We start from the raw sequence: 24,879 nt of genomic DNA, 5'->3' as shown, positions 1-24,879 counted from the left end.
CAGCCAGGCGCTCTGCGGGGACTTGCATTTGAAAGATTTAGTGTCATGATTTATCCTTGCCCTCATCTCAGCCCCAACAAAATCCTATCAAACACAGCCTAAGCCACCTGATTAGCTCAGCAACAGGTCTCCACCAAGGAATATTCAGCACTGATGTTGGGGCAGCCGCAGGGAATGACAGCCGCTGTAGGAACCGAACGATAAGATGGAGACCCACCCTGGCAACCAGGAGTCAAAACAGAGTGAGACAACTTTGAAAGAATTCTGGTTTCAGCTGTGCTCTCTGTTTTAACTAGCAACAGGTGAATCTTGAGTAATCACTTCATGGTGTGTGCACTGCGGTGCAGTTCAACGGGTGATGTTCTATTGCAATATGGAAATACAGTATCTATGAGAAGCACCTCAGACAGACCTTTGCTCATTTTCTGATTGACATTCTTGTAATACACTAATCCAAATCTGTGCTCCATGACATGCATGTGAGGGCTCTCAGAACATGGGGAGAAAATGACTGCATCTGAAGCAGAACAATTGGATTGCCTTCATGTTCCTGTGCAAGTCAATGCCTGATACTTATGAACTCCTCTACTGTTACTCATTCTCTTTTGGGTAATCTAATAACTCGTTCGTTAGGGTTTCAAAGCTTTAATTTAATCTAAAATACCCCAAGATATGTTATGGTCAGAATAAAACAGTGAAACCCAAAGGAGGGACGGAAATGTGAAATATGCTGAATAGTTGTTTTTATCCTGAATTACGTGTTATTGGAAAATCTCCCCTTGCACCCTTTAGTTCCAAAACATATTCAGCTGTGCTAGAAGATCACAGTATAATTCATTGGCAGTAGCTTGTATGTTTTGATGTACTGGGCAGGTGTGACTACCGCCTGAATATCAAGTATTTTCTTAAACACATGCTCAGGCAAAGCTGGAGCAACCGCAGGTTAAGTGCTCTCCTCACATGCACTTCATGGTAATTCACCTTCCATCTGCAGATTTTACTCATTAAAAAAAAAAAAAAATTCCATCTTAAGAAACCCCGCAATGATTATCTAATGAACTACTTTTGGTTTCAGTTATTTAGCTGTCAAACATGATATACGGGACTTCATAGGCCGAGAGGTGAAAAATACCCTGAAATTTTAAAGTTCACACACAAATCCTGGCAAAGGGTGTGGGATGGGTTTTCCAAAAGAAATTCAATGACATGCAACATGACGCATCAAGCATAATGCCTCACTGCTCGAACTGTGATGTATGCCTCTGGTTCCCAAAATGAGCTTACTCATATTGTATCCTCGGTGACTCAGGGGGGAATCAAAGTAAATGACCCGTGGATAAAGTACATCACGTCATTGTTGTTGCCTCGGCCCACCAATCTCACATTCCAGTGACAGAACCCCTTTTTTTCTCTGCAGAACTCACCAGATCTGGTTTGAATTGTACTTGCAAGGATGTTCTTCTAAATTTTAACTTGTGCATTTCTCCACTATTTGGTGTTACGGATGAGGTCCAGTTCAAGCACATCTGATAAACATATACTGTCTTTAGTAAAGCCTTTAGCTTGTATAATGTTTTTGGCTAATTAATGTGATTTGAAGTCCTTAACACAAAGGTACTGTTCACACAGATGAATGTACATGTTCACTCTCCATCCAGTTCTGCATCATTCATCCCGATTGGCTACGGTCCCCTGATCAAACAGTGTGGCTCATATGTTTCAGGGCGCGATTGGCTGGCTGCCTCTTGCACATGGTGGTATGAGCTATTCACCCCTCATCTGATACTGTGTGTGGTCCTTATCTTAGTGATACATGACCGAGACCCTTTGTAATTTCAAAGCTATTGAGAGATGCCTTATGTGTTGCCCCTTCACTGTCTTTACCTTCTTTCAAACTCGCCTGCAAACCTTGCTTTTACCTTTGGCCCCTGCAGCTCAAAGGAAGTGTGATAATGTCATTGCTAGACCTTTAGTTGTAACTGAGGTTCTCCAAACAAACTGTATATAGTTTCCGTCATGTTGTCTGGCACTTGCACACATGCAAGTACTCACCAAATTACGTACGCTTTGGCTTCGCAAAATGTTTCGTATCAAGGGCGCCCCAAATGACATCCACAAGGGCCCAGACCCTCGATTCATGAAGTGAAAAACACACTCAAACACTTAAAACTGTACTGCAAGGCATTTGTAATACAGTTTGTATTCCTAAATGACATGATTTCATGTCGAGGCATTTCCAGTGCAGCCACAATGGAGTGTAATAGGAAAAACATTTCAAACAAAAGTACAAAATATCAGGTTTTAGTGTCTATATTTCAGCTTCCAGGCTCTTCTCTCTGTTCTCACTTTCTTATTCACATGTGACACCCATATTGGAATAAATCCTCTGTTGGAAACAAAGACAGTCTGACAGTACACATTGTACTTCATAACACATCATTCTCATTCCTCAGCTGGCAGGAACAACGAGCATTGCTATCCCTCCTGTCCACCTGCATACTTTAGGCCGAGTGAAGTCTGAAGTTGGAGCTTTGAGCTTAATTTTGGAGATTTGGTAGTGAGTGGATATTTACTCATTATACAGAAAATGAAGTAAAACCACACCGATGAATGAACAGGTGAATGCTTGAAAAGTGACACATGTGACCACTTTCACTATCAATGTCTGGTTTCTGGATGGTTCATGGTGTTTTCCAAACATTCATCTGAGAAATGCAGAAGAGGAATTGAGTTGTCTTACACTTGTTTCATTCTTGTCTGATAAGGGAGGACACAGTGTCACACTTTCACTTACAGTTCTTGAACCTGAGGTAACCAGGCCATTTTTCTGATAAACATCGCCATGGAAACAGGTTGGCGCAGCAGTTCAGCAAGACCCCGATGCTCATTGGGTTGTGCCGTCAACCTGGCCACATTTCCACTCCTCCATCTGGTCCAGCCTAAAAACAACATTCACTGTTTTTCCACTATCACCTTTACTTTGTAGGTGATGTCTGTAAAAACTGGATCGCTGCCCTAATGGCTTATATACATGCGAAAAACTGGATTAAATTTGATTTGGCATCTTTGCTTTCCCTTTTTTCATCTGTGTTTTTGTCACGAGCCTTAAATACAAGCAAATGAACAACAACAAGGTGAGCTACCAAATTTTATGTGGCTGCACCTTGTTGCTTTATTACCTGTAAAATACCTCTTGGTCTTTCCTCCCACGTTCACACTTGCTTCTCTGGTTGAAAAATGAAAAATGAAAATGTATAGTATCCTAATTTTCTTTTTTTCTCTCTGCTACTGACTCTCTGGTTCCCACTTTTAATCCATCCAAATTTTCATTTCAGTTTCAACTTACTTGACACTTTCTGCATTAGTTTTCTTTTCGTTTTGTTTTTAAATCAAGCCATCCCTCTTTCGTTATCATATAGATTCAAATTTTGTGCAAGGCACTATCCCTGTTTTGTTCACTGTCTCCCCTTGTTTGCCCCTCTTCATCTATTCCCTCTCCCTTCCTCCTTTTCTTTCTTTTTTTTGTCGTTTTTGGCAGTATCACAGAGCAAACCTATCATCTCAGGCTGCTCTCACCAATCATGACCTGTGACTGGAAATGGATATTCAAACAAAGCACAACCTATCATCTTTGCATCGTGGCTAATAGGAGTATTGGTGGGGTGTTTCCAATAACACAGGCCCAGCTCTGAGTAGCCACACAAGTTCACTGGGAGGTCGGAGAGACCGCATAGGGAAGGGAGGGGACGAGCAGGAGAGAAGCTGAGAGTGAAAAAGAGAAAGAAAGAGAAAGTTAGAGGAGGGGTAGACAAACCTAGACTAGAGCTGCTTCTTCAAAACTGGGAGATAAAGCTTTAATTGTGAGTGAGAGCTGGAGGCTGGAACCTCATAGCTACAACTTAACGCCAAGGAAACAGAGTTTGTGGACCCCTGTGTCAACGACCACAGTGCTGTAACTGAAAACCTCCACAGCAGCAGCACTTAGTGGGGAAAAAACAGCCAAGGAGCCCAGCAGGAGCATAGTATGTTTGTCATTAATAACCCAAACTGCTCATTACAGTGAAAAGTAGGTGTTATCAGCTCATGGTGTGAGCAAAGGTTTTCTCTGGTATTAATAGGTTTAGAACAACTGTGACTTAAAAGTCCCATTAATCAATCAACAGGGCTTAAAAGATATGGCTGGATTTTTCTTTATACAATACTCACATGCCATATTTAAAGAGTTGTTGGTTGCTGTAATCCTTCCCTCTGTTCATGCTGGCCATGAAGTACCACAGCTACATTGTAAGAAATACAGTGGATATGATCCACAGTCTTGGTTTCATATAAAATGCATTCTGTAGTTCAGCCAAAACTAATATAAGTAGCTGGTCAGTCAAATGTGTGTCTGTGTACTGGCTGTCATGTGTGTCAAGGTTATTGCCAGTGTTGTGTCCCAGCAATGAACCCACATGTGACTACCAGGATGTATCCTGCCGCTGCAGCACGGCGAGGACACACTGACTGTGGAAAGACAGAAAGTGAATTTTGCACTTAGCAGACCATAGCTTAAGAAGATACCCTCTTGATTTGACTCACGCAGACTGATATGGCTTCATTTTAGCTTCAGTTGAACTTAGGAATGCATTTTTGGGCAAAACAATGACCACAGATCATGTCTTCCAGTTTCTTGAGACACTGTCACACCAGTGTCGCTGCTATATTAATCCACATGTTCACGCAAAATAGAGTGCTGCGGGAATGAGCCCTAAAACCCAGCACTTTGTCCCAAATTCAGTCGGTTTTATATGAGTTTTTGGTTAGATGCCTGAAATAAGGTCTGTGGTTAGCTCAAGACATTTTCACATTTTATTCTACAACATAAAATACATTAGCAAATATCCCAGTTGTTACTTCTACAAACACGCCTCTACAACCTTGTGTTTTAAACACGTGCTCTTGCAAACTATAACTAACTTTACAAGAGGAAAGGCTTTTGTAGAGGAGGTAAGCACGTTAAGTAGTGATATGGCTGAAGTCATGCAACTGTGGTGTTGTTAGTTTTTAACACCTACCATTTGCTTTTTACTTCTGGTGATTGCACTCAGGCTTCAAAAAAAAAAAAAAGGTGTGTGTGTGTGTGTGTTTGCAACAGCTGCATGTCTGCTGCGTCGCTGCAACTGTCAGCTCTGTCTGAAAACAGGAGCCTAATATCTAGATCTGTAGATCATGTGATGTGTCACGCAGACAATGTGTCCGCTGTAGACCGTTAACATGGCCACCGAAATGAAAACCAAAATGTCCCGCAACCGCCACGCACATATCATGCAACCAGTGTGTTCCTGGCAAGACTCGGAAGTGGTTTAGCTGACTTTGCCAAGGGCTTGCTATTGTTGGGAATTTTCGGGTCTCTGTAAAAATACTATAATGAGAAGGTCAAGACCTCCTCTATTTGGAAAGTGCCTTCTTTTGTGATTTAGCACCACATAAATAAAAAATTGACTTGAGTGACTTTGCTTTGTTAATCATCAGCACTGGAGCTGAGGACGTCAGAGCTGCCATCACAAGCAAGTCCCGCTGCTTTGTGTCGTTCTGTTCTGTTTTCATTCAAATTAATTTTGTGATTATGTAATTTTAAGACAAGTTTGTGTTTGTGAAAGTTTGCAGCCTGCCGTACTGTTAACCTGCGTTGCTGTGATTTGAATCATTGATGGTTATTGGCCAGCGACCAATAACTCTTCCGGTGTATGTACTGTATACCATGTGAGTGTTGTATGAAGATTAATACAGTCATTTCAGGCTGCCACTTTCACAGGTTGCAATTCAAATGTTTAAATGTTTCTAAGTGCACTTATGTTTGTGCATGAGTGGAAAAGAAAGATGAAGACAAAGAAGCTGTGACACTGTGACATGTTCCTCAGTCACAGGAGAGACATGGCATATTACATCAGAGACTATTAAGTTACCTACGTTTTTTCACTGGAAGACAGATTCCCTCTGTCTGCGGCTGTGATCGAGGGTGCCTGTTTGTTTTTGAGAGTGCGTCGCCCCTATGGCTGTCTTCCTACTCATGCAGGTAGCCCTGAGGGAGAGAGAATAGAGCTCTTTGACAGGAGAGAGGAGGGGGTGTAAGAGTGTGTGTGGGGGGGGGGGGGTTACATTGCAACCACCATCTACTCCCTGTGCCTGGGCTCATTCTGTAATGAAATGGCCTGTGTCATGGAGGCCTTGTCCAAACAATGGGCCTATTCAACTTAGAGAGGAGTCTCTGTCAAGACTGGGCTGAACACGATACCTCTGATTCAGGAGTGCAGTCCCTCTTTCTTTCGATCTTACTATTTTTTACTAGGTCTACTGTAGCTATTACCATCCTGGCCTTCTTTCTCTCTGCTTTACTTTGATCTTCTGATATCCTCTCTCTTTGCTGCTTCTGAGGACGTTGGTCTGCAGAAACAAATATGTAAAAAAAAAAAAAAAGTTACACAAAGAACGTGATACACACAACGCTCTCATGTATGTGTTTTTACAAGATATCACGTATCATTGTTCACATGTCTAGGTGAACATCACTGAAGCCACTTCGGTTGAATGTATTATTGTATTATATTTCACCTTATTAAGGGGTTTGGAGTCTCATTTGTTTTGAGTTCTTTGGGTGCTGATTTTTTTTTTTTTTTTTTTTTTTAAATTGTCTGAAACTGCCGTCTTCAAATTATATTATTCAGTTTCACTTTTTGTTAGTTTTTAAACTCGTACTGAAGGACTGGTCCACACACAGAAAATGCCTCTAAAATGTGACTGTCTTCACGTGCAGCTGCTAAAATGGTTCAGATTCAGCCTAGACATAGATATTACTGTGGAAGGTGTCAGTTTTGTGTAATATAGCTGTATATGGTATGTGACTGTTAACAGGTCTTTTCTGTCTATTTTTGCTGCAAGACGCATGAGTCATGTGAAAAATAGACAAAAAGATGTCAAATCTTTAGATCACAACCTTTTCTAGTCTGAAGTGGTCAGACAAAGTCATGCTAGAGTCATCATTTATAAGATTCTCACTGTAAATGATTGTTTTTCATGAATAATGAGAAGGTTTCTTATAATTATAAGAAAGTAAGAAGAAACTTAAAAACACTTAAAGGCCCAGCACATACACACATAATAGCTATGTTGTTTTTAGAAATGGGCTAGCTTTTAATTTTTTGTTTGTTTGTTTGTTTGTTTGTTTGTTTGTTTTGGCCCCTGTGCCAGCGACAGCCAGGGCCTGAGGCATTATGTTTTTTGGGTCGTCCCAAACCGTCAAAGCAATATCTCAGTAACGTTGTGAGCGAATTACTTCAAATTTGACATTCAAGCATCAACTGATTAGAATTTGGTGGTCAAAGGTCAAAGGTTGTAGTGGCCATACCTCACAAATGTATACATTAATTATGAGACAATTTAGCTACAGTTTCTATGAGGATAAAATGAAGTGTTGACATTTTATATCCAAATGGTCAAAGGTCAATTTCACTGTGACATCATAATGTTTTGCAAAAACACCTCTGGCTGTAACTCAGGAAGGGGAGATTGTGATATTTCTTGCAACTTGGCTAGTTGGTGGAGGCATACAACCACGGTGGGAATTCTAGTCTTACATGTAAAATAGATTTTTTTGTTTGTTCTTAAATGTAAAAGTTTGGATCCTAAGGAAATATCAGTAGCATCTGAGATAAATCAATGCCACTTTGCCACTTTGCCACTTTCATTAGCTGCCATTCACCAGCCATCTTTGGTGAATCAATCAAGCTGGAGTCTGAAGGAGGGGGACAGTAGTCACAGTGCTGTAAATCGAGTATTTATAAGTCTGTGGATGTTTCAATCGCAAAGATTCACATTTCTTTTTATTACTCGGTATGAACCCTAAAAAAGATTCATACTGTTGACCTTAGGCAGGACAGATGTTCTGTGAAATTACTGACACAAAAACTTAACTGCTTTTCTTGTTGATTCTTATCGAGTTTCAGCAATATTCCAATGCAAATCAATGGCAGATCAGTTTTATGACAGGCAGTAAAACAGTATCCAACAAATGACTAAGGTCAAGGCAGAAATCCTTGAGAGTCACATTGGTTAACATCATGACTTTACCACTGAAAAGAAAACCTTGGTTAATATAATCCCCACGTCACAGGACATTTGGAGATTGAGTTTCTTCCACAAACACGGTGTAAGAACCTTTGATGAGAAAAACAGAAGCTTGAAACAAATGTTCTCCAAATTGAATCAGCTGGATGTTCAGTTTCCTCGATTTGATCCTGTAGACTCTAGCAAAACGGATGTTAACTCAAAGGTAGATGGGGTAGTCTCTACTCTTGTGTGTGTGTGTGTGTTTATGTGTGTGTGTGTGTGTGTGTGTGTGTGTGAGAGAGAGAGAGAGAGAGAGAGAGAGAGACTGACTTTGTGTGCCTTTGCCAAGTGGGGTTGCATTTAAAAAAAAACCCTCAATTACACAGCCAGGCTCCTGGAGACACTCTGGCTATTTGTTTGGAGGGTTTTATCAGCATGTCAGACGGCCATGAAATGGGCTCCTAATTAAATGGCAGTGCTTGGCTGTTGCCGCACGCCACTTTTCTAAATAGTTAAGAATAAACAGCCATAAAGTCCTAGAGAGGACGGGCAATGGAAGCTATTAATACATGGTTGTAGGATATCTTTAGTGAGCTCATATTGGCAGAGTTTAGTTTGTGATTTTTACTTCTAATTTTAGGAAATACTGTGTTTTTAAATAGATATTTTGAAGAAAGAGCAACATCCAATTAGAATTAGAAATACAGAGTCCTTACTGTAAGTTTACAATTTGTCCACAGTACAAAGATCAAGTCACCTAATCATGGTGAACCACAGTCATTCTTTGCTATGTTGCACAGAAAGGACTGCCTTGTGTTGTATGAATAAAATGAGCTTGAGGTAAATCGCTAAAACCGCTTCCTAATCTCCAAGTAAAGGATACCATTGTATATCTGCTGCAGTTGGTGTAATGCAAAACCTGGATTGCCATGAACACGACAGAAATGTTTAACAGGGTTACACGCGTAGTGTAAAGATACGGCAGGCTGGAACGGCGCAATCTGATCCTAAATTGTACAGAGAAAGGTCAACTGTGCACCTGTCATTATGGAGAAGGGTGGTGGTGATGGTGGTGGTAGGGTGACTGATGCAACTCCATCCCCCTGCCCCTCAAAACCCATCTCTCAACAGATATTATCTCAGATGACAAACTGAGGTAAATGGGCTTGACAAAGAATAATGGATTAACTAAGGAGCACACAGCACCCTGTGTGTTCCCAAGAGGGCAGCAATAGCTTTGAAATACATTTAGTCTGACGCCGGCCCTATGGGAGTGCTTATAGGAAAGTTACTCTCACTTCACTGTCATATACAATAAGCCTCTGGTGTCTATTCCTGGAAATGTTTTGCACTGCAAGTGCAATAATGAACCCATTTGTATTCACTTTTCTCAGAAGGAATACTTCTGCTTAACTTATCAAATAACATTTCCCAAAGTCACCAACACATGTTATACGTGTAGTTTCAAGAGAACAATAATAATGAGTGTTGTCACTATAACAACAGTTTGTCCTCTCAAAGTATAAAGCAGTTGGTTGAGGATTTAGTAGCTCTATCTCTGTGGTAGATTTCTCCCTTTCTTCCCTACAGCCCTTGTGAAATTTGATACTCAAACCTGGGGCCATTGTCCCATTATAAACTAGTATTTATAAAAGAAGAATGTGTGTCGAGGATGTGCACACCTCACATACTTCCACCATGCATACAGGTGGTTTTGTACAGGCAGCCACAAATGATTAGAAGCTTAATTTTGATTAATTACTGATGTGTGATCAATTTTATTATTCTCGTTATGCACACGGAGTAATCATTTCATGCTCCTGTTAATACAGAGTGCTACAGGGATGACGTCTTTTTGTAGACTCGGATGTTAGTGTCACCCTGGTTCCCTCGACAAAAAGTCCATGGGATTTTTACATTGGTTTTTGGATTACAGCAGAAAATCAACAACAAAAGTTTGTGATACTTAAGAGGATAATCTTCACAAATGAACACCACTTTATGAATTTTGAACCCTAAATACAATCACCAGAAGTAAAAAGCTAAAGCTAATGACAGCACGGTCACACGACTTCAACGCCACCACTACTAAACTTTCAACTTGTTCTGTTTAGCTCTTACCTCTTGTACAAAAGCATTTCCTCTTACAAAGTTAGTAATAGTTTGCAAAGGCACAAGTATAAACACAACAAGGCTGTAGAGGTGGACTGGTGGGTAGTTTGGTTTGACGTGATGTCCCAGACAACCACTGTAGTCTCATTTAGCCACTTGAGGCATAAAAGCCTAAAGAAATCATGAGTGGGGTATTTACAGTATTTTATGTTGTAGAGTAAAACATGAAAATATCTTCATATTCTTCTTATTTCAGCAATCTGACCAAAAAACTACTCAAAAAACCAAAAGGCTTTGAGACGAGGGAACCGGAGGTGCTAAAATGCTAACTAATTTCCAGGCTTTAGGACTCATTCCTGTGGCACTTTAATCTTTTCATGTCAGTTGTTTTTGTGATGGACCTTGTACGGTCTGTTTAACTATAAGCACTATAACTGATTTATGTAAGATTTATTTGATCCTTGAAGATCATTGAGGTTTCCCTCATTTGCTGTCGACATACATACTGTAGAAATACACACAGTTAAAATTCAAGAGGACGGTACTCAGTGGAAGCATTTGCACACTGAAGTGAGGTGGTTTGAGATCTTCATCTTGAATCACCCAGGGATTGTGAGCATGTCCATGTTGAGAGTGAGTTGTAGATAATTCCATATGTTTGGTGCATAAAAACTAAAGGCAGATTTTCCAAGTTCAGAGTAAACCCGTAGGACTAGAAGCATAAGGCAGTTAGTACAGCGAGTTCTGTAGGGTCCTGTGGTCCAGTCTAGCATAGCTGTTGTATGGGGTGGCGAATGTCCAATAAGGGCTTTATGGATGAAAAGGCTCAAATATTTATCTGCACCATAGAGAACCAACCAACTTTGTTACACAGAATACAGTTGTGAGTGTCATAGATAATGATGATATGTGTAATAATGATGACTGAGATATCAGGCACATGCAATGAATTAATGATTTAGGTGCTATGAATATCCATACCCATGGGTAATGATCATTCATAATGACAACTGCTCTGGCACTGTGGGAAAACCTTGGTGATATGGTACAATTAGTAAAATTCCACTCGCCTGGTCCTTTCACTTCCAAATCTAATGAATGGTGGAAATACTGACACACAAATGCTGATTAATGGTGTGTCTACATCTATTTATGGCTCACTGTGGGAGTGGAAATTAAGCTCATGCATGTGTGCCCAGTTCCATAATGACATGATGATATTTATAAAGCAGAACCAGGCATTTGCACAGCTTTATAAATCTGATGAAAAGAATCTGTATACATAAATCTGTCTTTGTGCATACACAGAATCCCAGTCATGAGTTTTGCAGAAGATAGTCCCTTAAATCTTATAACTCTCAGACTGACAGGCCAGTTTCCTATTTCTGCTCTTCACAGGATATTCTTTTATTGCTTCTCAACATAGCAAAAATAAAAAAAAGGAATTGTCTTTGGTTTTCAGTAGGTGAAAGTAGGCTACAGTGTCAAAATGACAAATGAACACAAGGACAAAGTGTAATGAAGCACCAAATTAAAAAAAGAAAAAAAAAACTGATGCCAGTGCCAGTGTTTCCATCCAGTTTGTTACCTCTATCAGCAAAGAAACTATAACAGTCTCCATGAAGACAGTGTGTGAGCTCCATATTAGAAATAATCTTGGTCCATGGCGGGTGGAAAGAGTACTGGGAAACTGTACTCAAGTACAAGTACTGTCACTAATTTAGTTAAAGTAAAATTACTTGTGTAATAATGTGCTCGGATACAAGTACAAAGTCAGTCAGTTAAAATGTATTCGGAATAAATGTTACTGCGTTACATTTTAAAAAAGGGGAAAGGGGAGGGGAAAACATATGACAATAACATATAACAGGTCTATATGTGTATACTGGTGCAGTTTAATACAACATTTCTGCAATTTCAATGTTACTAATTGTTAGAGAGAGTTGTTCATTCAACTGTCTGATCATTTTGGAGGGTGTAGTGTGTGGTGTCGTTGAGCTGTATAGCATTACATTGAGAGGTGTCCCTGTAATGTAGCCTACCTTCTATAAATGAGACAATAGAAACATGAGGACACCTCGGGACACCGATGAGCGCAAATTATTTTGTCTTTCTTTTACAGCATTAAAACTTTGTGTAGCAGTTCTTAATGCATGTTCTACCAAAGAGAAATAAATCTTTTAGTTGAACCTCTAATCTTTACATATGACATATTACATTCCTGAACCTTGCTTTTTTCCTTCAAATGAATCATTTCCATCTTTGATTTATTATGTGGATGCTGCTGCTGTGTGTGGGTGTAAACCATTCAATCATTCTGCATAATGAGAGTGCACAAATTAATTATGATGTGTCAGCTTGGTGTCAACTGCATGATCCTCTTGTACCCGCGGTGACAGTGCATCATGGGAGCTGAAAGGTAAAAGCTGCCAGAAGTTTGCACTCTAGTAAAATTTATGGAATATGAGTCTTGTGCTGACTTGAAAATGCCGTTTTGGATCCTCATCGCTGTTATTTCCCAGCATTCTTGCATTTTGCTCATGTTTCTATATGTCTACCATGCCTTCACAACACAAATACTTTTGGTTTAGTCTGTAGACAGTTTTGTTTTTGGTTACAACATTCCCTACATTGAGCAACAACACGTTATACCAGCAGTTATGGCTTGAGGGAGGAAGACAAATTGACACCAGTTCAGCAGCTCATTAAGCTTGTCATTTCAATTACAGAGGCAGAATAACACATGAAGAGGGATCATGTTCATACGAGCCATATGCTTGATCACCATATTACCCAACTTAGAAAATGTCATTTAGTCTTAATATGAAAATATTCTCTTTATGTTGAATGGAGTAATGAGGTCAGTGTCTCCCGTCTTTCAAGCTTCCTGAAAAATGTTACAGCTCTTCAAGGTGAACAGAAACAAGTTCTCTTTTCATCTGTGTCTTATCTGTTTTCATGTCATGCCAGGAAGAAAAGCAGATGCTCTGCATTAGTTAAGGTGGATCCTAATAAAATAATCAATTATAATCTTTTAAAAAAGGGAATTCAGGTTTGTCACCACTGCTGAATTTTCACATCCATGCCAAATCTCATCATCACATCATGGCTGCAAAACCTTTAACAGTGGTTACCTAGTGTTGCTGTAGATTTATAATTAAAGGTGGATATTGAAAGTTTCATGTTGGAGCGGCCTCTAGAGAGGAACAGTTCACGCAGATATGAGATTAAAAAGCTGAGGCTGGGGGTGACCTAGTAGCTGCCAATAGCTGAGTGGGTAGGGCACATACCACAGGTACACCGATGCTCTGATCAGTGAGTCCCCTGTTCCCCTCCTGACCGGTCGGGCTCCTTGCTGCATGCCATTCCCCTGCTCTCTTCCTGACTCCAGTCTCGCCTTACTGTCCAGTCAAATAATGGCATAAAAAATGCCCAAAACAAACTTCCAAAAAAAAAAAAAAAAAGAAACTGGGGCTGGCCACTATTATTAAATTTTATCAATTTTTTTTTTTGTGCACTTAATATTATAGTTTTCTTTCGAGTGGGTCTTTTTCACATTTTGACTTGTTGTAGCATGAGAAGCACAGGTGTATCTAATCAAGCAGGTTAATGTTAATGATGGACCAGGGTCCTCGCTCAGGCACACCTGAAGGGAATGCAGCCTTTTCCTAATGTTATCAGTTACACCTGTGTCGGATGTTTTACAAGTCAGAAGTCTCACACCGTGCCCCTTTGGTAACTTCAAAGTTAAAAAATGAATAAATACACATAAATGAAAGCTGCTGAGCACTGTAGAGCGAGATGTTAGATTAGTTGCAAACTGACCATACAGAACTGCATCCTCTCAGGCCCAGTGTGAGTTTGAACTTGGGTCAATCTTTGCTTTCTCAATATAATCCTACTGAGAAAGATCTATTCTTCATATCATGAATTAAGATCATTGACTGAGCTCTTTATTCATACATCAGGATTTATTTATTTTCCCGCTCTATCAGATACCTTATGAGATGGCTTTCTCACTGGTCATGGAAACAGTACTGAAATAATATTAAACAATATAAATAAAACTATGACGAGAGTGTTTCCAAGTGGATCTGTTTCGCAGATGTTGTGTTTATAGTTGATGATATCTACAGTAGCAGGGAATGAGAGACGTGACCCACACACAACATTCATGTAAATCAGAGCAACTCTGGAGAAATGTTAATTATCAAATGTGGGAATATTTCAGATCAGGGGACGCAGGGGAAACATTCTCATTGGCAGAGTCTCAACTATTCCTCTCTACATTCAGTTCAACACAAGTAAGTGACTTTAAACTCATGGCCAGTGCTGGTGTTTTGTTAAAAAAAGAAAATCCAGCCTAACATCACAATGTATATAGGGCAGAATGGTTGCACTCTGGGGATCTTTGAATTGTTGAAGGGTTCCAGGTGCATTGAGGTTAAGTTTCACTGCAGTTGTCCAGCTGAAAAAACACAAGCTAATACAAGAGGATCATGTGGTTGACTATTGTCTCCTAGCTAGCCCTCTCTCAAGCCAGTGTATATAGTATATTAAAGGTCCCATATTTTACACTTTTCCAGTGTTTTATTTGAATTGTTGTTATCCATAAGAAGATGTATTTGTGGTTTTAAGAACCAAAAACCATCTCAGTGTAGTTTTACATTTCCTCTCTCAGGCTTCTCTCTGGAGCTCAAATAACAACAGGTCAGTGAGCCAATCAGAGGAGAGGCTCTGAGCCTCTCCTCTGATTGGCTGACTTTCTGAGTGATCAAATAAAAATATAGCAGATTTCAGGTAAACCAAATCTCATGAGGTAGGATGGTGGGTCTGGGTAGACTGGGCTTGGGGCATAGCTGAGCGGACTGACTGCTTTGTTGTGACATCACAACATTACAGAAGTCCTGACGCCTTGTTTTAAATCTCAGTTTCTGAATACGGGCTGTGTGCATTTCTCCATAGACTGAGCGTTTTGATACTTTCATAGTATTAATATTGAACCTAGACCTGCTTTATAATCAAAAAAGACATGGAAATCTCACTTTACACAATATCTGGCACCTTTAATGCATATACTATGCAGACTGCAGCATCAGTATAAACATTCATGGCCAGTCTAGAGTAGTAGCACAGTAGATTATCCCACATAGATATCACATGATGTTACAGTTGCATGCTCTTCTCTAAAAATTTAACCCTGTGTAAGGAATGCAGCAGTGTACATTTCAAACAATATCACTGCTGGTTGCAACTGGAAATGTGCTGCATCATGCACAAACACCATCTATCCAAGCATACTCTACTGACCTCATGTTAGCCACGGTGGATTCAGTGTGCCCACCAATAAAAGCCTTGTCAATACACATGTAAAATGCAATGAAAAACATAGTTAAAATCATTATCAAGTTGAATGTGACAGATTATCTGTGATGTTTCTCCCCTTATGAACCCTGTGACACCTGGATTAGAAACTGCTGATCTGCTGATCAAACTCAATAACTTTTCATTTGAGAGTCAGTGAACAGTCCGCATTAGTCACGCATGCATGTGAGCGCACACACGTACACCCATGGCTGCACACTGACTTAAACAGACACACACATGCAGAGAGCTTAGGGGAGATTTGTGATCCTGTAAAAACACATTGAGGGCCGAATGGCTCCGACTAGTTGCACTTGTCAAACAGCACCTGCAGCATGCGCCTTTCATGTTTTGCAGGCGGGAGTGAAACACAGAGAAAGACAAAGACAGGGAGGGAGCGAGAGTGTGGCTGTCAATATGAGACAGGCATTAACAAGTTGTAATGTAGTGCTTTCATGGCAGAGTGGGGCGAATATTTCACGAAACTCTTGGGTAGAGCTTATGCATGTCAAAACATCTGTAAGTGAGGTTTCAAGAAATTGAGAGCTTTCTGTAAGAGTGATTTTATCAAAATAATTATCACCATTGGTTGTTTTTTTAGTTTCAGTAGGCCTAAGTGCATATTTTCAGGGTCTCCAGTTCCGAACTCTAGTCATGTGAAGACGTCCATGTCTTTTTGTGCCTCCGCGCCGGTGACAGACAGGGCCAGAGGCATACTGTTTTCAGGTTGTCTGTCCGTCTGTGCCATTTCATGTACACGATATCTCAGTAAAGCTTTGATGGATCTCAAGGACAAACTGATTAGGTTTTGGTGGCCAAAGGTCAAAGGTCAAGGTCAGTGTGACCTCATAAAACACTTTTTAGTCCTTACTCTGGACTTCACACAAATGATATAATTTTAATTTTATATCTGGATAAACAGGAATGTAATGTAATGTAATACAACCACAAGGCAGTAATTATAATTCTGAGTGTAAAGCAGGTCTAGGTTCTCTATTAATACTATGAAAGTATCAAAGCCTCAGTCCACAGAGAAATGCTTGTAATCAGAAACTGAGCCTTAAAACGAGACATCAGGACTTCTGTAACTTTGTGATGTCACAACAAAGCAGTTACCGCTCTCAGCCATCCCAAGCCCAGCGCACCTGGACCCACCATCCAACCTTGCAGGATTTGGTTTCTCTGAGTGTTTACCTAAAATGTGCTATAATTTTTTTCCAATCACTCAGAAAGTAGTTAGCCAATCAGAAAGGCTCAGAGCCTCTTTTCTGATTGGCTCACTGATCTGTTGTTAGCTCCAGAGAGAAAACTACATTGAGAAGGTTTTGGTACTTAAAATCAAAAATATATCTTCTTAAGGATATCAACACTTCAAATAAAACACCAGAAAAGTGTAAAATATGGGACCTTGAAAGAACTTTATTATTATTTCACCTTCATAATCATTATTTACATTTTTGTCTAAAGTGATTTTGATAAGTAGACAAAGTTTTTTTTTTTTTTTTTTTTTTTTTTTTACAAATGCCTTTACATTTAGGAAGAATATATTTATAATACCTCATAAAATACCAAGATGAAGATCATCTTTGAACAATATGATGGGCTCATTATTATGATGCAGCTGACATCCAGCTCCCTTTACTGAAACACCTCTGATAGATACCTGGTATCTGTTTTTCGCAGTATTTTCCAAACACATCACGTAAAGCCGGTTTGGCACTGACATAATCCTTTTCTGTCCCCAGGTGAGAGAGAATACACTAGTGTAAAGCCTCTGTTGGGACGCACGCCAAGAAAACATCCATCTCTATTTAGAAGGCCTGGCTTTTGCTTCTTGGCATGCACGGTCTCTCTGTGAGTGACAGCTCTAACAATATAGATTCAGCCAAGTAACAGCCTGAGGCGCACTGAAACTATAGCTGTGTAGTGATTTGGGCCATACCCAACGTATATTAACTCTTCCCTTCTCTTTTCCTTCACCCCTCTATCTCTCTCAGACTCACACACACACATTTACTCCATACAAGTACAGCACTCCCTCCTCTTCCTTCTCTTTCCGTACAACTGTGAGGAGTCTTGGTTGAAGCCCAGGTTTATGAAGGATACGATTACCACCTGTTAAAGCTAGACTTCTCACATCACACCTCGCTGAATCTAACTGAGTCGCATCAAAGAAGCACAACTTTTAAAAATGTATTTACATCACGGGTTGGAGCCCAGCTGAAGGGGCTATATCCTGTTCCTCTAGGTCAGGCTCAGCTTTAGAAACGTTGGTTTGGACTCATGGCTCCTCCAGTAATGACAGATGGCAGAGCTGTGGGCATTTTCTGTCATGGCTCTTTGGTGCACAGTGTGTTTTTTTTGTTTTTTTTGCATAGTACAGTTCTCATCTACATTGGGATGATATCGTAACCAAACAGTGCAGTGGAATATGGGATTAAAGAGATTTGCACTTAGCTCATATGGTTAGAACAGGTGAAATACACCTGTTGTGCTGTTACATAATCAGCTGAGGCACATGAACAGATTTAATGAGTCATCACTGCTAACGATGGGATGAGACAACCTTATTATTTATTCATGACAATCATGGACAGACTTTAATTGTTTTAACCTTTCAAGTATGGAAGTTATGGTCATAGTGAACTAAGATGGAGAAAAGTAACTCATTAAACAGATAATTCTTTGGTTTAAAAACGTCAGAAAATGGTCCAGAGCGATATCTGTCCAACCAACATAAAAAGATATTCAGTTAACGGTAAAATGAGAGCAGCAGACTTACGTTTGTACATTGGTCTTGTCTGTTGGAGAGGAATTTGATGGCACCTGGACTCACTTAACATACCACATAATTAAAGGGTCCAGTTACAGTAATGAAGGAGACTGTGTGAATATTGTAGCCATACAGTAAGAGTGTAGAGGCATAGTTCCTCAAACCTGACGATACAGGTTTAAGGAGAAGACCTCACCATGGTCTCAACCATAAATCTCAGTTATGGTGATGTTTATATATCTGTGATTTCTTTTTTAATGCATTTCCATGTTTCCCGAAGATCAAACTGAGCTTCTCACACCTGCAGGCCATTAACATTTGTTCTTGTTATAATTGACTGTGTACAACTTCAGCGACACTAAATACACTGTAGCAGCCAAAGTATGTAAATTAGCAAAGGTTGTTGATACTTAGCTCACGACACATCCATCATCCAACAACCTTCCAAACATTTCTGTGATCGGGGCTCGTGAACCTCACAGGCCCCGGGGCGGTCGCTGTCATTGCAGTGTTAAGTCTGTCATTACCTAACATCAATTTAACAAGGCCATGTGTCTACAGATGGAATTTGAATCATCGTAATTTTTCTTTCTTCCTTCAGAAGGTGACAAACAGACTAGAGCTTTTTATTTTGAATTCAAAGATATTTTAAACAAATGATTATTTCTGCAAGAGTTGAATAGCAGATCTGAGATATAATTATTGGTTTGGAATTCTCCTCAAAATCTGCTCTCAGGATGGTCATTATTTCTGCCTGTGTATTTACACACTGAAGACTGTTTCATTGTATTCAACTGCAACAGAGTCTCCCATTTGTTTATCATTCATCAGAGTGTATGAACGTTACAACTTTCAAAAACAATGTTTGTCTGCCTCAAACCACTGAAATGACTGAATTTGACAAAATCCCTGTTGCTGCTGCTGCATGCAGTAATAACATCATGTCAGCTCAACAGAAATACTTATGTCAGGTTTAACATATTTTCTTGAATTAAAAAACTGTTGTTTTATCAAAATTAAGAGTGGCTCTGAGCCTCTCTTCTGATTGGCTGACTTTCTGTGTGATCAAATAAAAATATAGCAGATTTCAGGTAAACACTCAGAGAAACCAAATCTCACAAGGTAGGATGGTGGGTCTGGGCAGACTGGGCTTGGGGCATTGCTGAGAGGAGTGACTGCTTTGTTGTGACATCACAAGTTTACTGAAGTCCTGACAGCTAATTTTAAGGCTCAGTTTCTGAAATCATCATCAGAAAACACATGGTATGTGACCTTAAATATTAAATGAAAAAAAAAATCTTTTATATGAAAAAAGATTTATTCCTAAATTCTACACCACTATAGTAACTTATACTTTTTTGCCAGCATTTGGTTTATATTCCAGTCAACTGTAGAGCATCCTGTTTACATCTCAGTCTGACAACAACTTCTTAGTGTACCAGACTTTAATTTATGTGTCAACAGTGATTTCTTTGTGTACTTGATATCTCTTTAGCCTGTTTTTAAAACTAATAACTATCATAATTGTACATTCCAGTTACATAAAAGTTCACAAGTGTCAAGTGAGAGCTCTTAATCCTCACCTCAACAGCCTCCAGGAGTCATGTTTAGTTGAGATTGGTTTGCTTGGTTGAAGTTACGGTAAAGTGTTCACCGAGAGCTGTGTATCCAAGCCAGAACACACACAGTTCAGAGTGGATAATTTTACTTGAGCTAAACAGTGTCAGACAAATCTGTGTTTTGCCTCCAGGTGCACTTCGTGCACTGCATTCCCCGAAACCCACTGGAAGACAGACCAAACAATGACTGACATGTCTCCACTGTTCTTCTGCTCTCGACTGAGGACGACACCATTGGAGGATATTAATAGAAATACCTGTGGTTGATGAGTGATGTCCAATCCACCCCCACTTATTCTTCTCTGTCATGCCCTGCCTCCTCTGTCTGCCAACGGGCGCATAACTGCTGAGGAGATACCATAGACACAGTTGTAAACACAGACGTTGCTCTCTCCTTCCCTGACTGTCTTAATTGTCGATACTGTTTGAATAAAAGAATGAGGAATCTTTTTCAGGTGCCTCGTCAAAGCAGCCTTATAACAACACATACACTGAAGCAACTCAACCACTGGCTGTTCCCAGAGATGTAACCATGAAGCAGCTGTCTTCATGTCTTAAGTTCAGCTGAGGAGGTGACTTACTGACCAGAAAATGGACATCCAGCACCTGATGCAGGAATACAATGAGCCAACTGGCAAAGTTAATAAAAGGAAAAACATTAAATCTTCGTAATGGGGAAAACAGGGGGATGGGAGTTTGCGGGGTTGGACAACAGAGTGAGTTGCTTCCTGCCACACTGCCAACATCTGAAATTTAAATTCTACACATATTGACTTTAAGGCGTGAGACTGGTATCATCTACTGTCTGCAAATCCCAGGAAAAGTCCAAAACCCAGAATACATGAATTCATCTTTCAGTTCTTTCCAACTTCGCTAACTCAAGCTCAGTTGTTCCTAAATATAATTTTCATTTTATAAAAAGGTTAAAAGCTTTCTTCATCAATTTACCATTAGGGATGCATCACTGTTTGAAGAAAGGATAAAAAAGATGCTGAACTGAAGCAGAACAATATATATATATATATATATATATATATATATATATATATATATATATATACATATATATTTATTCTATGCATCTGTCTTACTTTTCAGCACCTACGTTATCCACAATGCAACTTAACTGCTGACAGGCTGGACTGAGATTTGGGTGTGTTATCCCAGCAGAGGCCAATGTAGCCGCAAACCACTAGCTTCAAGCAGAGATGAGGAGCAGGTCTGGTAAACTAATGCCTTTCTAACTCCAGACCATCCATGACCATAGATTGTCATAAGTCTTTTGGTTGCAGAAGTTACAGAAATGTTTGTGTGACAGAAATCAAAGATTAAACCCCAGATTCAAAGGTTTTAATGGAGGTTTTACATACTAACTGGACTATCTCTATTAATATGATAAATATGTAAATCTTTTTTTAAATAGGATTAAAATTATTTTTTTCTGAAACTATGAAGCTGTAGGAGAGGCCATGTTTTATCTATGAATTCTACATGCTGTTTGTTTTAATGCAGACATCAAAGGGTTGCTATTGACAACATGTCAGTTACCTTCAAGGTTGAAAAAATTCAGGTCAAGATCAGTGCTGCCTGCCAGCTATTTTGATGTGTCATGACAAATCATTAGCCAGTCTTCCCTTTGCCTGTAGCAAAGGTAATCTCAACTCATACAGACTGTAACCAGTGATGATCCTACATTCTGGGGGCCCCAGGCAAAGAAGCCCATTGAAGTCCATCAAAGGCTCGTCAGTGCAAATATATATTTGTCATAACAAAATGAGCTAATATGAGGGGCCACTGGGGGTGCTTTTTTCCCTTGGGGGCCCCAAGCATAAGTCATGTTTGCCTCACCTGATGATGTGCTCCTGACAGTAACAGAATGATACAACAAAAAGGGAGCTGTCATGTTGCTCACGCTGTTTGTAATTATTGACTGCATTCTTTCATTCTAAATCATGACCAACATCTCTGCAGTGCGCCAGTGAGTTTTCTTGAACTTGAAAACACTGTGACAGTAATTCAGTAATTGATTTTTAAACTGATTCGGTTGAGTTGAATTTTGGTCGTCAACGTGAAAAGGTGTGACAAGCATGAAAGTAGTTAAGTAACATGCAAAACCATAAGATAATGACTGTGTCAGTCAGCAAGTTCCAAACTGTATAATTATCAAGCCAACATTATTTACATCCAACATTTCTGCCCCTCTCAAGCTTTCAACAGTGATTTATGACAACAGTGTGCTGGGTTTCAGAAAAAGACCCCTTTCCAGTTTTTTAAGATGTTCAAAATGTTATGACATTAAACTCAACAAAGGATGTACTCAAATAATAAAGTTGCTATAGTCAACATTTTTTGACACTTTTTGACTACTTAAATAATTGAAAAACAGGTCATGAATGACCATTCACATTTTTGGCATTGGCATTTACTCACATCACATGTTGCAGAGAATATCAGTGTTAGAAATCATCAAATTTGATAGTTGTGTCAAAAACTTAAATAAGCATGTTCTAACATCTTACAAACTTACTGAGAACATTGTGAAACATTTTGTCTGTGAGTGAATATAAGTCATTTGTATGAATCTGATAACTCACATTTACTATATGAGCCTTAATGATTTTCTCGTCTTTGCAAAGTAAACTAAATGCTAAGAGTGATGTGCAGCAGCTATTTTATCCAGGTCTGAAAAGAACTTGCTGAGAGGAAATGTCACCACTTAGAGTTACTAAATTCATTTCAGAATGACGTCAGGAATGATGTTAGTGCTGGTGATTTGTAGCTGTGTTCAGGATTAAACCATTACAGCATCAGCACATGTTAAGTGCAGAGTCCCACCTGTTCTGTCCATATAGAAATACATCTCAGGAAACTTTACCTGCTTTCATGTGATGAATTACCTCTCACATCACTGTGTGTCTTTTTCCACAAGCTGTATCCATGTCTGTCTTGGTTACCAGTAGCACACACTGGCTGCAGATACACATGGTGCACACTGGTAATTAAAGATGACAGCACTTTTCAGCTGTAATGCATAGTTTAAAATTATTCATCTTTTTTTTTTTTTTTTTTTTAATTTGATGAAGTCTGGAGTCAGAAAAATAGATGAGATGAAAACATAATGATCTCTGGTGGAAAAATACAGTCTGCAAAGATTCTGGGGTCCAAAAGTCTGAGACCACTTTCCCATTCACTTGAAAAATGAAACAAATGTATGTACAAAGTATTATTGTGTAGAGAAAACTACCCGTGAGTCTACAGCAGAGCTTTAACGAAACACAATCAGGCTCTAGTCGAGGCTTTTGCCATTCACAATGTTTCTGGTCCCATTTAACGGCGAACATTCCACATCATCCACATACCTAATGATAACAAATAGCCTATTATTACAGACATATAAAGACACTGTCAAGAAGTAGACAGACATGCAATTAAATACGCTGCCTAGCATTTTACTGCAGGCACAGCAGATGGTGTGGTCGTCGTTTCCTCTCACTGAACCGTGTCCGTGGTTTGCCGTTAAACGCCACCACGGCAGCGAGAGTGGCGCAAAGCTGACGCTAGTGTTGTAGTTGGTAACGGGATCGTAATGAGTGATGGTTTGAGAATAGAGAGGAGGGAGCTGCTGTGTGTGATATTTTCACTGTAGAGAGCAAGTTTGGAGTCGTTGAATGATGCCTACTGCAACAAAGATACTTTGGTTTGTTAGAAAAACAACTTTTTAAATCAATAATCCGACTGAGCAAAGCTAAAGGCACGTTTGCAAGTTCTCGTTAAAATAGTTTCAGCAGGAGGTAACTTTTGAAAACAACCCCTTAATTTAAAGCTGCACTTAGCATTAATTTTTATACAAACAATGACTCAAATGACTATGTGTAATGTGAATGTAATCTGTAGTTCCACTGGACCCTAACCTGTAAGTATATTTAGATTCTGAGCTAAGCTTAGCTTGGCACAAAAGGGAAGCAGCTAGCTTGGCTGTAACCAAAGCTAACAAAATCTGCCTACCAGCACTTCTAAAGCTCAGAGTCACTGCGTCTGGCCAAGAAATAGCCCTCATTAAACCAAAACCTTTTGTTTTTACTCTTCAGTTATTGTACCTAGTCAGAGATGCTAATAGACAGCTTTTGTTACCTCTGGACAGAGTCAGAGTAGCTGTTTCCTTTAGTGTCCAGTTTTTATGCTGACCTAAGATAACAGATTCCGATCTATCTCCCAGCAAAAATGAAATGTTGAACTATTCATTTAAGTTTGATTTGTGTTTGGGATAAACAGGGAGGTGCTATTGGTTAGATCTATAAGACAATATGTGAACTGGACACTGGTCTAACCTGTTCAATAACTTAGATTTCCAAGAGGGACTGGATAGTTACAAACCTGAGTTAAGGACTATGATGGAGGCTGCTGCACACCAAGCTTGGCTATCACAGTTTAAAAAAAAAAAATGTATTCTTATCTATGATCATAATTTACATCGATAACCTTAACCCTGCATTAACTTAACCAGTTATTCTTAAAACATAACACAGTGTAAGAAACCAAACAACCAAGCTGCAAATTTGAGGAGCTCACTGCTAACCAGATGTGTTTTACTGTAAAAACTTTGCTGTAGTTTTGTCAGTGCCAGTGACTAGCTCAGATCCTCTTGTAGGCCTGACCTACACTTTACCCCACCCTGTATAACCAGCCAAGCTGTGATGTGGCCTTTGTTTAATGTCTTCTTCATAACAGTATCCTTACAAAGGCATGGGTGACACAGAAACTGAATAGCACAGTACTTTCTGACACCACCAGCCTTTGTCAGGCTGAGAAAATTTTAAGATCCCTGAGGATGGAGCCTCTTGGCCTCATAGTCGCTCCCTCTGTACGTGACAGACACACCAGGCCAAAAGGCCAGTGGAGACAGAGACTGCTGAGAAAGAAAGGCAA

At 39.6% G+C, this 24,879-nt stretch overlaps 1 long non-coding RNA gene across 2 annotated transcripts; it reads right to left on the bottom strand.

Annotated features, from left to right (window-relative positions):
- Positions 1-1,137: 1,137 nt before the first annotated feature.
- Positions 1,138-14,885, bottom strand: LOC139629207 (uncharacterized). Of its 2 annotated transcripts, XR_011692928.1 has the most exons (5): positions 13,488-14,885; positions 6,347-6,423; positions 5,950-6,061; positions 4,207-4,277; positions 1,138-3,762 (listed from the first exon to the last, which is right to left on the bottom strand). It is a non-coding gene; the product is annotated as an uncharacterized lncRNA (long non-coding RNA). The 2 variants fall into 2 exon arrangements; XR_011692934.1 differs by lacking the exon at positions 4,207-4,277.
- Between the last annotated feature and the right edge of the window lie 9,994 nt (positions 14,886-24,879).

This window comes from Trachinotus anak, unplaced genomic scaffold (genome assembly GCF_046630095.1).
Source record: "Trachinotus anak isolate AG129_WGS33_773 ecotype Australia unplaced genomic scaffold, CSIRO_AGI_Tana_v1 ptg000001l, whole genome shotgun sequence".
NCBI lineage: Eukaryota > Metazoa > Chordata > Actinopteri > Carangiformes > Carangidae > Trachinotus > Trachinotus anak.
This window is presented reverse-complemented; position numbering and strand designations above follow the sequence as displayed.